The sequence below is a fragment of the Zingiber officinale genome, chromosome 2A (genome assembly GCF_018446385.1).
Source record: "Zingiber officinale cultivar Zhangliang chromosome 2A, Zo_v1.1, whole genome shotgun sequence".
Taxonomy (NCBI): domain Eukaryota; kingdom Viridiplantae; phylum Streptophyta; class Magnoliopsida; order Zingiberales; family Zingiberaceae; genus Zingiber; species Zingiber officinale.
Genome location: NC_055988.1, coordinates 145114476 through 145128045, shown reverse-complemented (window position 1 = coordinate 145128045; position 13570 = coordinate 145114476). Strand labels below are relative to the sequence as shown.

The 13570-nt window shown below is 40.4% G+C and overlaps 2 long non-coding RNA genes across 3 annotated transcripts; both read right to left on the bottom strand.

Moving 5' to 3' along the window:
- Positions 1 to 735: 735 nt before the first annotated feature.
- On the bottom strand, positions 736 to 1627 carry LOC122040118. 2 transcript variants are annotated; one of them, XR_006128513.1, is made up of 4 exons: positions 1525 to 1627; positions 1264 to 1405; positions 1098 to 1190; positions 736 to 829 (listed from the first exon to the last, which is right to left on the bottom strand). It is a non-coding gene; the product is annotated as an uncharacterized LOC122040118 (long non-coding RNA). The 2 variants fall into 2 exon arrangements; XR_006128514.1 differs by having other exon boundaries at positions 1474 to 1606.
- A 6959-nt stretch (positions 1628 to 8586) lies between these two features.
- Positions 8587 to 9101, bottom strand: LOC122040117. The gene is made up of 3 exons (XR_006128512.1): positions 8999 to 9101; positions 8738 to 8879; positions 8587 to 8659 (listed from the first exon to the last, which is right to left on the bottom strand). It is a non-coding gene; the product is annotated as an uncharacterized LOC122040117 (long non-coding RNA).
- Positions 9102 to 13570: the final 4469 nt, after the last annotated feature.

The window sequence follows — 13570 nt, the reverse complement described above, 5'->3', positions numbered from 1 at the left end:
ACCCATGAGTGGTGGTGTGTGCAGATCCATGTAACTGGTGATGTGCTCAACGACAATGGAGTCGACTATCGCACAGCATGCAATCATGATGCATGACACTAAGCATGGCAAAAACTGATCAACATAACCATATCCATACATACAAAATGGGTACTGTAAAAGCGATGGTCACATACCAAGATCTAGAGTACACAGGTCAGATAGAATATCAATAACCCTATGTCCTGAACATAATAAGTATGGAATATCCTGATCAGCATAGAAAAATCCATATATACATAATATGGGTACCACAGTATCAGTAAGTCAAATCCACGGATCTAGGGTATACAAGTCCTCTAAGGTATAACAACCTAGACCCAAATCATATCCCTCTTCCATAGCATATGTACCAACAATATACACAGATCAAAGAATCAGGGTCTAAACACCCGAATCATATATGATATACAAATAGAGGTACACAAATCTGATATGACACAAAAACCTAAGTATCAGATAATCTAGATACACAGGCCAGAAACAACAATCCAAATCCTAGTCCTAACCTCAGTAAGCATGGTATGTCACTCTAGAAACTAAGATACTCATGGTAACAAGATAATCATGGCAACAAATCACGAGATATAATCACAGGTGACAAACCTAACATGCTATGGATATCAAACAGTGACATACCAAAGGCAAACATGTTCATTGCATGTAGTTATAAAATACTATACATATCCAATGACGATATCATAAAAGATAAGTCAAGAGGTACCCGCCTCCAAAAGCAGGTTCAATCCAATCAAATCCAACATCGAGATGCTCGTCTTGTGTCAAAGTCCTGTTTCACCAATACATATACATTTTATTTAGCTAATTCCTATAAATAGCTAAATAAAAATCTCTTACACCAAATTAGGGGCAAACCCTAATTAACTTAATAACATAAACCTAATCCACAATCCACCATTAAATCAAGAATCTAAACTTAATTCCATTTACACGTGATTACACATCTACATAATCAATCATCTAATTCAAACACATAAGCAATTATGTATGTACCAATTCCTACTTAAATCAACATGTATCATAATCATGTTCCTTACCTTAATTCACAGCCACTAGTTTGTACTGAAACCAAAGAGTTGCTGGCTGGAACTTGCTGCCATTAAGGGACGTTGGCTGCTGAAAATTCTTCACTATCCGGATCATATGAAGAATCAAGATCGATAACCAATCAAGCATAAATCCTAATCAACAACCGAAGCTTACCTCCAAGATCCGACTACGGCATAGCTCTGTGTCGTCTTCGGCACTGTCGAGCAGAAACACAATAAAGGATTTGGCACTATTTTCTCCGGTCCGAAACCAAACCCATGATGAATCTATCCTCCATCCACCATTAACACCTCACCTGAACGAAATCAATCCAATGCAACCAAACAAACAATGGATTTAATTCAATATTTATATACATCTTACCCCAAACAGCAGTCACCGAAAGGGCTGTTGAGGTCGGCAAACAAGGCTCACCAGTGGTGGTTGTGCTGCCAAATTGCAGCAGAGGGGCGGCGGTCATGAATTAAGGCACAGGGATAGCACCACTGGAGTCGGGGCAGAGGCTAGAAGAGGGGTCAGCGGCTGTGTTGGCTCGAGTGTTACCAGCGCTGTCACGTGCGGCGGCGACACTTCGGCAGAGGGATCCGGCAAGGGCACACCTTCGGCGACAGCAAACGAAGAGGCAAGGCAATGCAAGGAGTCGCCGCGAGGTGGTGAAGGAGAAGGGAAAACCTAGGGCTCCAGTGCCGGTGATGTCTCGTCGGACCAAAGGAAAGGAGGGGAAGTCGCCGGTCGGCCGGGGCTGGCTAGGGCACGGGAACTTCGCGCCGAGAGGGTGGAGACCGAAAGAAGGGAAAGCCCTTGGCCGAGAGATTTTGTACGCGAAGAGGGAGAGGGAGTTCGGCGCCGGTTAGGGCTCGGGAGAAATCGCCGCAAGGTTTTGGGCAAGGGTCGGCACGCAGGAGGAAAAGAATATGGGAAAAAAGAAAAAGAAAGAAAAAAGAAAAATGGAAAAGGAAATATAAATTAAAACTTTTCCTCATTTAAACAGGGTCGCCTAAACAGGTTTTTTTCCGGACCCCATTTTTGTCCCCGTTAACTCGTTCATACGAGCTCCGAAAAATTCCCGAAAAATTTCCAAAAATTCCGAAAAATTCCCTTATAATTATTCGCTATTTTTCAGTATTTTACATTCTCCCCCACTAATAAAAATTTGGTCCCCAAATTTTGTGATCTACCATCAGCAAGTACTAATAACAGGTAAAGAGTATAAATGCTTACCGATAAATTAAATCACATAACTCAAGTGAAAAGATGGGGGGTATCGAGCTTGGACGATATCCTCAAGCTCCAAGTAACATCCTCGTCTGTATAATGCTGTCTTCCGACTTTAACCAGCCGGATAGTCTTGTTCCTCAACTGACGCTTTTTCCGGTCCAGTATCCGTACCGGAATCTCCTCATAAGTGATGTCGAGCTGAACAGAACCGAGATATCTGTCAGTGCATGTGTCGGGTCGAGTAGGTATCTGCTTAACATAGACACGTATAACACATCGTACACGCCTACCAAGGATGGTGATAGTGCTAACCAGTAAGCTACCGCTCCAATCCTCTCCAAGATCTGAAAAGGCCCAATGTATCGCGGAGCTGGCTTACCTCCAAGGTCAATCCCTTCACCCCTTTCGTGGGTGAGACTCGCAGAAAAACATGGTCGCCAATAGAGAACGCTAGGGGTCTGCGTCTCTGATCAGCATAACACTTCTGGCGATCCTGCGCCTCTAACATCCTCTGTCGATAGTACGGACAAACTCTGCCTCAAGCTGAGCTCTATGAGGTCCCAATAACTGGGCCTCCCCAACCTCCTCCCAGAGGGTGGGTGTCCGACAAAGCCTACCATACAACGCTTCAAACGGTGCCATCTGAATAGTCAAATGCAACCCGTTGTTATAGGCAAACACTCTACCAATGGCAAATGGTCCTCCAAACTGTCTCAAAAATCCAATACACAAGACTTCAGCAAGTCCTCTAGAGTTTGAATGGTCCGCTCTAACTGTCCATCGGTCTGCGGATGGAAAGTTATATTGAAACAGTACTGAATGTCCAAGGCCTGCTGCAGACTCTGCTAGAATCGAGACGTAAACCGAGGGTCTCTATCCGAAATGATAGTCAAAGGGACACCATATAATCTGATGATCTCCCGGCAATATAGATCTGTCAATCGATCCAGGGAATCAGTCTTTCAGATCACTAAGAAATACTCGGATTTGGTTAATTGGTCAACGATTACCCAAATCGCGTCATGACCTCGTCATGTCCTCCGCAAACTCACTACAAAGTCCAAAGTAATATGTTCTCATTTCCACTCGGGAATAGGAATCCGCTGAAATAAACCGACAGGTCTCTGGTGCTCTGCCTTCACTTGCTGACAGACAAGACATCTAGCTACAAAATCCACGATGTCTCCCTTTATGTCGTTCCACCAATAGAAACACCTCAAATTCTAGGTACATACGGTACCGCCAGGGTGGACAGCAAATCATGAGCGATGAGCCTCCAGAAGTAACTTCTATAAGACCGGATGAGACTGAAATACGCAAAATCTGTCTCGAAAGTGTATAACACCCTCCTCGTCTCGTGTGATCTCGGTCTGCTGCCCGAAAGCTATCTAGCTGCAAATAAACTGCAAATACTGATCAGCAGCCTAGGGCTCTCGGATCCTCGTCCTGATCGACGACTAAGCAGCCATGGTAACAAGAATACCCTGCTCTGTCTGTAACCACAACTCGGTGGCAAGCTAAAGTCCCTCTAGACTTCCGGCTAAGTGCATCTGCAACCCCATTAGCTCTCCCCGGGTGATAGCTAATGGTACAATCATAATCCTTCAAGAACTCCATCCATCCCCTCTGTCGGAGATTAAGTTCCTTCTAAGTAAACAGATATTTGAGACTCTTATGGTCAATGAGAATCTCAAATGTAACGCCATATAAATAATGTCGCCAAATCTTCATGGCAAAAAATAATGGCGACTAGCTCCAGATCATGTACAGGGTAGTTCTTCTCATACTCCTTCAATCACCGAGAAACATAGAAGACTATCGTGTCGTGCTGCATCAGAACATCGCCAAATCCTGTAGAGATGCGTCGGTATAAAGCACGAATCCGTCCTCTCAAAAAGGAAAAACCAAAAATCGGAGCCGACACTGGTCTCCACTTCAGCTCCTAGAAGCTGGTCTTGCAATCCTCAGTCCAAGTGAACTTCACGCCTTTCATGGTCACGCGTGAAAGTAGCATAGCTATGCAGAAGAAACCCTCGACGAAAGGTCTGTAATATCCTGCGAGTCACAAAAGACTGCGGATTTCCTACACTGATTTCGACTGCTCCCAACGGTAACAACCTCTATTTCCTATGGAACCATGGTACACTCCTACTGGTGACCGTGTGTCCCAAACATCATCACAAAAGACAATCCAATTCAGCACTACTGATAATCACATATAGATGTTCTCATCGAATCATCTCTAGATCTATGCAAAGGTAGTGTACGTTCACCTCGGATCCGAAATAGATCACATCATCGTCAACAAAGACAATGGAATTCGATCCAAACATCCTGGGAATACTAAAATCATCGAGTCCATGATAACATCTAGGGCTCCGTAAGCTCTAATGGTAAAACCAAGACACATCATGTCCGTATCACAGACATTCCTAACAATAAGATCCTCAACAATAAACAGATCTAATCACCAACGATATATAATCACTAAAGAATAGAACCTCCAGTGTGAGAGCAATGCTCTATCACACGAAATACCACATATGTGGGAGCAACGCTCTACCACAAGAAATCCTCCATATGTGGGAGCAACGCTCCACCACAAATAATCCAAAATATGTATCCACAATAAATATGGGGGCAATGCTCCGCTACAAACAATCCGCAATATGTAGGAGTAATGCTCCACTACAAAACAATCCCTAAATATGTGGAAATCCAGAATATGTGGAAGCTACGCTCTACCACAAACGATCCATAACATGTGGAAGCTACGCTCTACCACAACAATACATAAGTGCCCAAAGCACCTAACTATCTAACTAGAGATTGCACGAGATCTCTCTACCACAGATCACTGTGGGTAGCCTAGGGTATAACCACCCAGTAAGCAAATCTAATCCATAGTCAACTCTATCATCCTCCTAGTGGGTCGGTCAGCCACTAATGGGAGAATTAGTTGACAGGGTAAAACAACCAATATCATAATGTAGACATTTAACATTCTACATTTAACATAGGTAGAATCATCATGACGCTACCAACCATACATCTGACACACGTGCACACACAACATATGTATGATCGACATAATCCTCCAATTAGTACACACCAAAAAAAATACTCACATCATAGGTATAAATCACCGTGATACCTCCAACAATGTATACCGAACCCGTGTGCATATATCAACATATTTTAAATCCAATCTACCACACAAACCCTACGCCACCTTCTAAGTTATCCTACAAGATACAAACAGTCTAAATTTAAGGTACCCACGGAATAGGATAAATCAATCCTCTAAAGACTGACCAAAATCGACAATGATATACGATCAACTCAGTCTTTTCCACGTCAGTACAAAACATGTACTCAAATGTGCTCTAGATACCAAACTAAGCACAAACAACCCAAAGATCAGCATCTCCATAAAAATAGGGTATGATGGTCCTCTACTGATCGGTCCAACAAAACTAAATCGGCCATCTACCAACTGATCAAGATTACATTAATCCCCTTCAAGCAACTATGGTAAATCAAACTTCTACTGTCCGATCTCACAAGAGTAGATCAATTATCTACTAATGAAATTAACTAAGATAACATGGTATACCACTGGCTGGTCAACATAAAGATATAAATACTATCCACTACCCAGCTATTAAAAGCAGAGGCTGGTATGTGCCTCAATCTGCTAACCAACTAGTAATAACATAAGCTAAAAACTACTAGTGGTATGATATGTAAAATCACCAAAGCCTATAATCCTTAATCTCTATTAAGGTCAATTAAGATCAGTGGCTAACCCATCACATATAATATATGCTACAACAACCAGACAGGTACTAGTAAAGAGTGCTAATACATGTCATAGACTGTAATAATGAACAGGGCATAAACTAATCAAAAGGTAGGATAACATATACCAACATACCTCCTATAGCTTGGAGATGTCCTACTTCTGCCAAGTCCCAAAATCCAAAAAGTCACATCGAGAAGACTAAAACATGAAATCCGAAACACGAGAAATAAAACTCGTAAGCCGATCTCTGATACCAAATAAATTGATATCAGAAAAATCTCGAAAATCCAGAACACATAGCAAGTATCGTATACCTGCTCTGATACCACTAAATTGTCACGCCCCGGAGGAGTCTCTGTCCGAAGAAATTTCGGCAGCATCTCCCCTGTACGGCGGACAATCTAAAACTTTTCTACAAGCACTATATACCTCAGCCACATGCGGCTGGTATAATACAATAAAAGAAAACAAACACCACGCAGTTAATAATAAAGCAGCCCACTCGGCTGTACCAAAAACCAAAACACAAAACTGCTAGCCGGCTAGGCTTACACAACCAATAACAAATACAAAACATCACATAACAACATCAACTCTCCAAAAATAAAACCAGAGTACCGAGCTAAACAAACTGATACATAAAAACAAGCAAAACATACGTGAAACCGATAAGTCCTCTGATGTGACGTGGGGACCAGCAGACAGGATGCTCCAAGCGACACCATAAATAACCTGGTACCTGAAAAATATAGAGTCCACGGGGGTGAGTTCAACAACTCAGCGAATACCAATAGACATGCCTAGTAAGATATATCTAACAGCAATAAACATGGAATACAGCTTCCTAATCATATATCTAGGAAAGATGCAAAACTGAAAGGTAACTAAGGAAGCTGTACTCACCAGGAACTCCTATCCAAACAAAAGGGTCGTCAAACCGAAAGTGCCCTAAATCCTGTATGCATGTCAAACATATGCATCCAACCAAATGCAACAAATAAATGCAGCAAACACAATCACAAGAAATAAATGCATCAATGCATATGATGTCAATGATGCGTCCTGGTCACCCCGGATCAGCCATCTCACACACAAATGGCGAGACCGAGTGGGTTAGCTGTGACAACCGTGCACTCTACCATCGCTCTCGATGGTGACCGAGTGGACGGGATCTGTCGGAGTACTCATGTCCTGTGACCCCAAATCATAAATAGGGGAGCTCGATGCTCTCAACTCCGGTACCGATGACGGGGAGGAATCCTGCCGGCTAACACGTTGTGTCACACTACCCATGAGCGGACTAACGTTGCCAAACAAAGTCCCTGCTGCAACACACTCTGCTGAATCGACCACTAACCCATGAGTGGTGGTGTGTGCGAATCCATGTAGTGGCGATGTGCTCAGCGACAATGGAGTCGCACAACATGCAATCATGATGCATGACACTAAGCATGGCAAAAGCGATCAACATAACCATATCCATACATACAAAATGGGTGCTTGTAAAAGCGATGGTCACATACCAAGATCTAGAGTACGCACGGATAGAATATCAATAACCCTATGTCACGAACATAATAAGTATGGAATATCACGATCGGCATAGAAAATCCATATATACATAATATGGGCACCACAGTATCGGTAAGTCAAATCCACGGATCTAGGGTATACAAGTCCTCTAAGGTATAACAACCTAGACCCAAATCATATCCCTCTTCCATAGCATATGTACCAACAATATACACAGATCAAAGAATCAGGGTCTAAACACCCGAATCATATATGATATACAAATAGAGGTACACAAATCTGATATGGCACAAAAACCTAAGTATCAGATAATCTAGATACACAGGCCAGAAACAACAATCCAAATCCTAGTCCTAACCTCAGTAAGCATGGTATGTCACTCTAGAAACTAAGATACTCATGGTAACAAGATAATCATGGCAACAAATCACGAGATATAATCACGGTGACAACCTAACATGCTATGGATATCAAACAGTGACATACCAAAGGCAAACATGTTCATTGCATGTAGTTATAAAATACTATACATATCCAATGACAATATCATAAAAGATAAGTCAAGAGGTACCCGCCTCCAAAAGCAGGTTCAATCCAATCAAATCCAACATCGAGATGCTCGTCTTGTGTCAAAGTCCTGTTTCACCAATACATATACATTTTATTTAGCTAATTCCTATAAATAGCTAAATAAAAATCTCTTACACCAAATTAGGGGCAAACCCTAATTAACTTAATAACATAAACCTAATCCACAATCCACCATTAAATCAAGAATCTAAACTTAATTCCATTTACACGTGATTACACATCTACATAATCAATCATCTAATTCAAACACATAAGCAATTATGTATGTACCAATTCCTACTTAAATCAACATGTATCATAATCATGTTCCTTACCTTAATTCACAACCACTAGTTTGTACTGAAACCAAAGAGTTGCTGGCTGGAACTTGCTGCCATTAAGGGACGTTGGCTGCTGAAAATTCTTTACTATCCGGATCATATGAAGAATCAAGATCGATAACCAATCAAGCATAAATCCTAATCAACAACCGAAGCTTACCTCCAAGATCCGACTACGGCATAGCTCTGTGTCGTCTTCGGCACTGTCGAGCAGAAACACAATAAAGGATTTGGCACTATTTTCTCCGGTCCGAAACCAAACCCATGATGAATCTATCCTCCATCCACCATTAACACCTCACCTGAACGAAATCAATCCAATGCAACCAAACAAACAATGGATTTAATTCAATATTTATATACATCTTACCCCAAACAGCAGTCACCGAAAGGGCTGTTGAGGTCGGCAAACAAGGCTCACCAGTGGTGGTTGTGCTGCCAAATTGCAGCAGAGGGGCGGCGGTCATGAATTAAGGCACAGGGATAGCACCACTGGAGTCGGGGCAGAGGCTAGAAGAGGGGTCAGCGGTTGTGTTGGCTCGAGTGTTACCAGCGCTGTCACGTGCGGCGGCGACACTTCGGCAGAGGGATCCGGCAAGGGCACACCTTCGGCGACTGCAAACGAAGAGGCAAGGCAATGCAAGGAGTCGCCGCGAGGTGGTGAAGGAGAAGGGAAAACCTAGGGCTCCAGTGCCGGTGATGTCTCGTCGGACCAAAGGAAAGGAGGGGAAGTCGCCGGTCGGCCGGGGCTGGCTAGGGCACGGGAACTTCGCGCCGAGAGGGTGGAGACCGAAAGAAGGGAAAGCCCTTGGCCGAGAGATTTTGTACGCGAAGAGGGAGAGGGAGTTCGGCGCCGGTTAGGGCTCGGGAGAAATCGCCGCAAGGTTTTGGGCAAGGGTCGGCACGCAGGAGGAAAAGAATATGGGAAAAAAGAAAAAGAAAGAAAAAAGAAAAATGGAAAAGGAAATATAAATTAAAACTTTTCCTCATTTAAACAGGGTCGCCTAAACAGGTTTTTTTCCGGACCCCATTTTTGTCCCCGTTAACTCGTTCATACGAGCTCCGAAAAATTCCCGAAAAATTTCCAAAAATTCCGAAAAATTCCCTTATAATTATTCGCTATTTTTTAGTATTTTACAATCTTCATTCCAAAATATCATGCAGTTGTTTATACAACAATCAATCTTCTCTACAGACAAACCTAAACCTCTGACCAATTTCTTTGTATTATAAAAAACAATCTGTCATTATGTTATCAGTAGGAAGCAATTCTGACATCAATTAACATATGTCATCATAACATCTTTCTGAAAAATGATGTTCTGCTTTCATATTCAATAACCTAACAGTAGTTGATAACTGAGAATGACCAGAGGGAATGTCTTCCCACACTTCTTTTTCACTAGCCTTTAACATTTTATATAGTTGCTGATATTCAGGTGTTGGTGTTTCATCTATATTGGAATAATTAATTGCAGTATTCATCGTATCATGAACCATTGATTACATTGCAATATCATTAGTTGATATTTCAGGAGCAGTAAAAGTTGTGGCAGATGACGTCCCGCCAAAAGGTCCAATTGATTCATACACATAAGGCTCTCTGTGACAATACCAATTATAGTAATTTGGTACAAAACCATTTCTGCATATGTGTACTTTCACGGTATTCTCATCACGAAATGCTCTATTCCTACATTTCTTAAGATTACACGGACACCGTAACTTAGCATCATTCATACATTCTGGATGACTCTTAGCAAAGTTCACAAATTCTTCAACTTCAGCAATAAAATCATCTCTAATAAATCTATTTTCTAATCGACTGTATATCCAAGTTTTGTTCATAGACATTTTCACCTTAAACTAATAAATTAAGAATTAGAAATCAACAAATATTAACGTACAAACACAAAACAAACAAAAGAACTATATTATGTTACAGATTAATATACGAACATAACATATATCTAAATTAAACCATGCTAAATAATATAAAATACAATTTACTAAATTATACCTGAAGATGTATAGGTCAACCGGAGAAGAGCAGCAAATGCTACATGTTTACAAAATAAAAACAATTTAGTACAATTTTTTTCAAAAAAATAACTAGTACAAAAAAATAACATATCTCACCAGCATCCGACACAGCGGCCAACGACCAACGGGCCCCTAGCGGCCGGCACACCGCTGGCGGGCGGCACAACGGGCTATGGGTCGTTGGTGGCAGGTTGTTGGCGACGGCCAGTGGGCTGCTGGCGATCGGTACAGCGGCTAGCGGGTTGTTGGCGGCCGACACAGCGGTCACTGGGCCGCTGGCGGCCGACATAGCGGCCAACGGGTCGTTGGCGGCCGACACCGCGGCCGGCGGGCCCCTGGCGGCTGGCACACCGCTGGGAATTATCGACGAAATATAGTATTTTGTCGATGGTTACCGACGGAATATTATATTCCATCGGTAATCCCTTAATGATACCGACGGGACAAGTTGTTTCGTCGATATGTCTTTTATAAATATACCGATGGAATATATGATTTCGTCGGAAACATCGAGTTTATTTTCTCTCGGTACAGTATTTTCTTATGAATTATCTTTGATAAAATATTTTTTATTATAATTCTGTCATTAAACCCTTATATTATTAGAATTAGGACGAAAATTTTGTATCGATACAACTGTTTATTTTTACAGTACAATAAGCCTTTTAGTCAATCACCTTACAAAAAATTATAATTGATTCTAAAAGAACGTATTTGCTCTTAGAAAATTCGCACATATATCAACACGATATATATACTCTTACCTATCCATAAATTCTCACAAAATTTATTTATTTATTTAATTATCTAAAATCCACCTACTCAGCGACTCATAGGACACCTCCCACGGAGTCTCCTCCTCCACCGCCGGCTTCGGCGCCGTTCCGCTCCACAGCTGATCGCTTAATAACATCGGCTGCCCGACGACGGACTGGGATTCCGACTCCGGCAGCGGAGGCGGCAGGCGGTCATGCACGGCGCTGTTGTCGTCGACGAAGGAGGAGGATAAGTTGGCCATGTCGGCGGCGACAGTGGAGTCGGGCCCGGTGAGCTGCTGCACGAGAGCGCGGAAACTGGCGGCGCTGGTGGTGACCCGCATGGGGTTGGAGATGTACACCACTTTGATCCCTCTCCTGTTCTTCATAGTCTTGGCCTTCATGGTATAGCTAAGAGTTGCAGAAGCCCAGCTCGGCAACGGCGGCAGCGGCCGTGGCGGCGGAGATTTACTATTGAGGATGAAGTAAATTTGTTGAATGATGATGAACATTTATTTATAGCGTACTATTGGTTAATTTCCTCGAAAATAAGCTTGAAAATGATTCAATGAAACGGAGAAGAACGTGGGTCCTTTAGGAAAGCCCAGGCTACTTTCGCTATGTTTTTTAATTGACATTATATATTCAATTTATGTCAATTAATCCTATCTGGCCATATAAACGGCAATCGGAACCCTACGTGGCACAAAAATAGCATCCAGAAGCAATCGAACGCAGCCAATAAACGACAGACAATCGCGCCAGGTGGCTTCGGGCAGAAAGCCCCGGGAGGTGACGCACGTACTGACGTCATCCAGATGGACATAAAAATAGAGAATATAATACCAAAATTATTTATTTTAATTTTTAAATAAAATATAAACTCTTTTCAGATTAGTAAATTTCATCATTAGTCAATGCAAATTCCAGCAAATCAATCTGATTTCTTCTCCATATTTTAAGTATAAATAAATAAATTTCATTTTAAGCCACATGCAATATCATAGCTGACATTTCATTTTACCCCTTGAAGGTTTCCATATATATATTGCTTTTGTATTTGACTCCCTAAAGTTGGGTGATGTCAATTAACTGAGGGCCAAATAGAAAAAAGGAGAAAAAATCTTGGTAATCTGCAAAATGAATTCAGAAATTATAAGATTAATTACTAATTTGAAGATGTTAAAGTGTGAGTGTTGGTCAAACTAGTGGTCAAGATTGGCGGTTTGACTTGAGCCTCAAACCATTTCCTTTTAACTTGTTTTACAAGTTTCTTGGATAATAATTAAATCTAGCTATATTTTTTTTTAAAAAAAAATAATAACTATTATTATTTTTAATTGATTTTTTTTGAACTTATAAAGAATAAATTTTATTTTCAATTCATAAAAAAAAGTTAGGGTTGTGTAGTGGAGAAGTTGTGAAATAATATATTGTTTGATGTTGATTTAGATAAATTTAGGAAGTTGTTCTTGTATAATTTATCCACGTAAAATTGCAACAAAAATAAAAATAAAAATAAACATACATCTTTATTTATATATCTTTTAAAAAACTCAAAGAATAATTCTCTTATGTCATTTTCTCTTCATGTTATTTGTCGTTTAGTTTATAATTTCTTTTATTTAGTTTACTATCTCTTTGAGGGAAATATGGTTTAATACTTGAGGAAGACAAACATTAAAATTAATGATCAAGTAACTAAATGAATTATATGATCATATTTTATTTTATCACCGTCCTTACCGTCCAACAATTAAAGTCTCATATTTTTTATCCTATTAAAGGAAAATATCCTACATTAAACTTTTAACCATGAATATTTAAAAAAATATATGAAGCATGTTGTTTTTGATAATTCATTTGTTCAATTAAAGTTATAATAATTATAGTTTCATAAGTAACTGATACAATCAAACTTATCTTATTCAATAATATTTATATTATAGCAACTAATGAAATTATAATTATTATAACTTAAAAAATATTATAAAATCATTATTATTATATTCAGACTAGGAGGATTTATGATTTAATATACAAGATAGGAAATAATAATATCAAATAATATATCTAAAAGTAAGTATGTTATTTTAAATTTTCGAATCTTGATTATTTTTGAACAAAATGCTCAATTTTTATCATTTTAAAAATCTCAGATAGTTTTGTTGTGAAAGGCGAATACGCTTATTTCC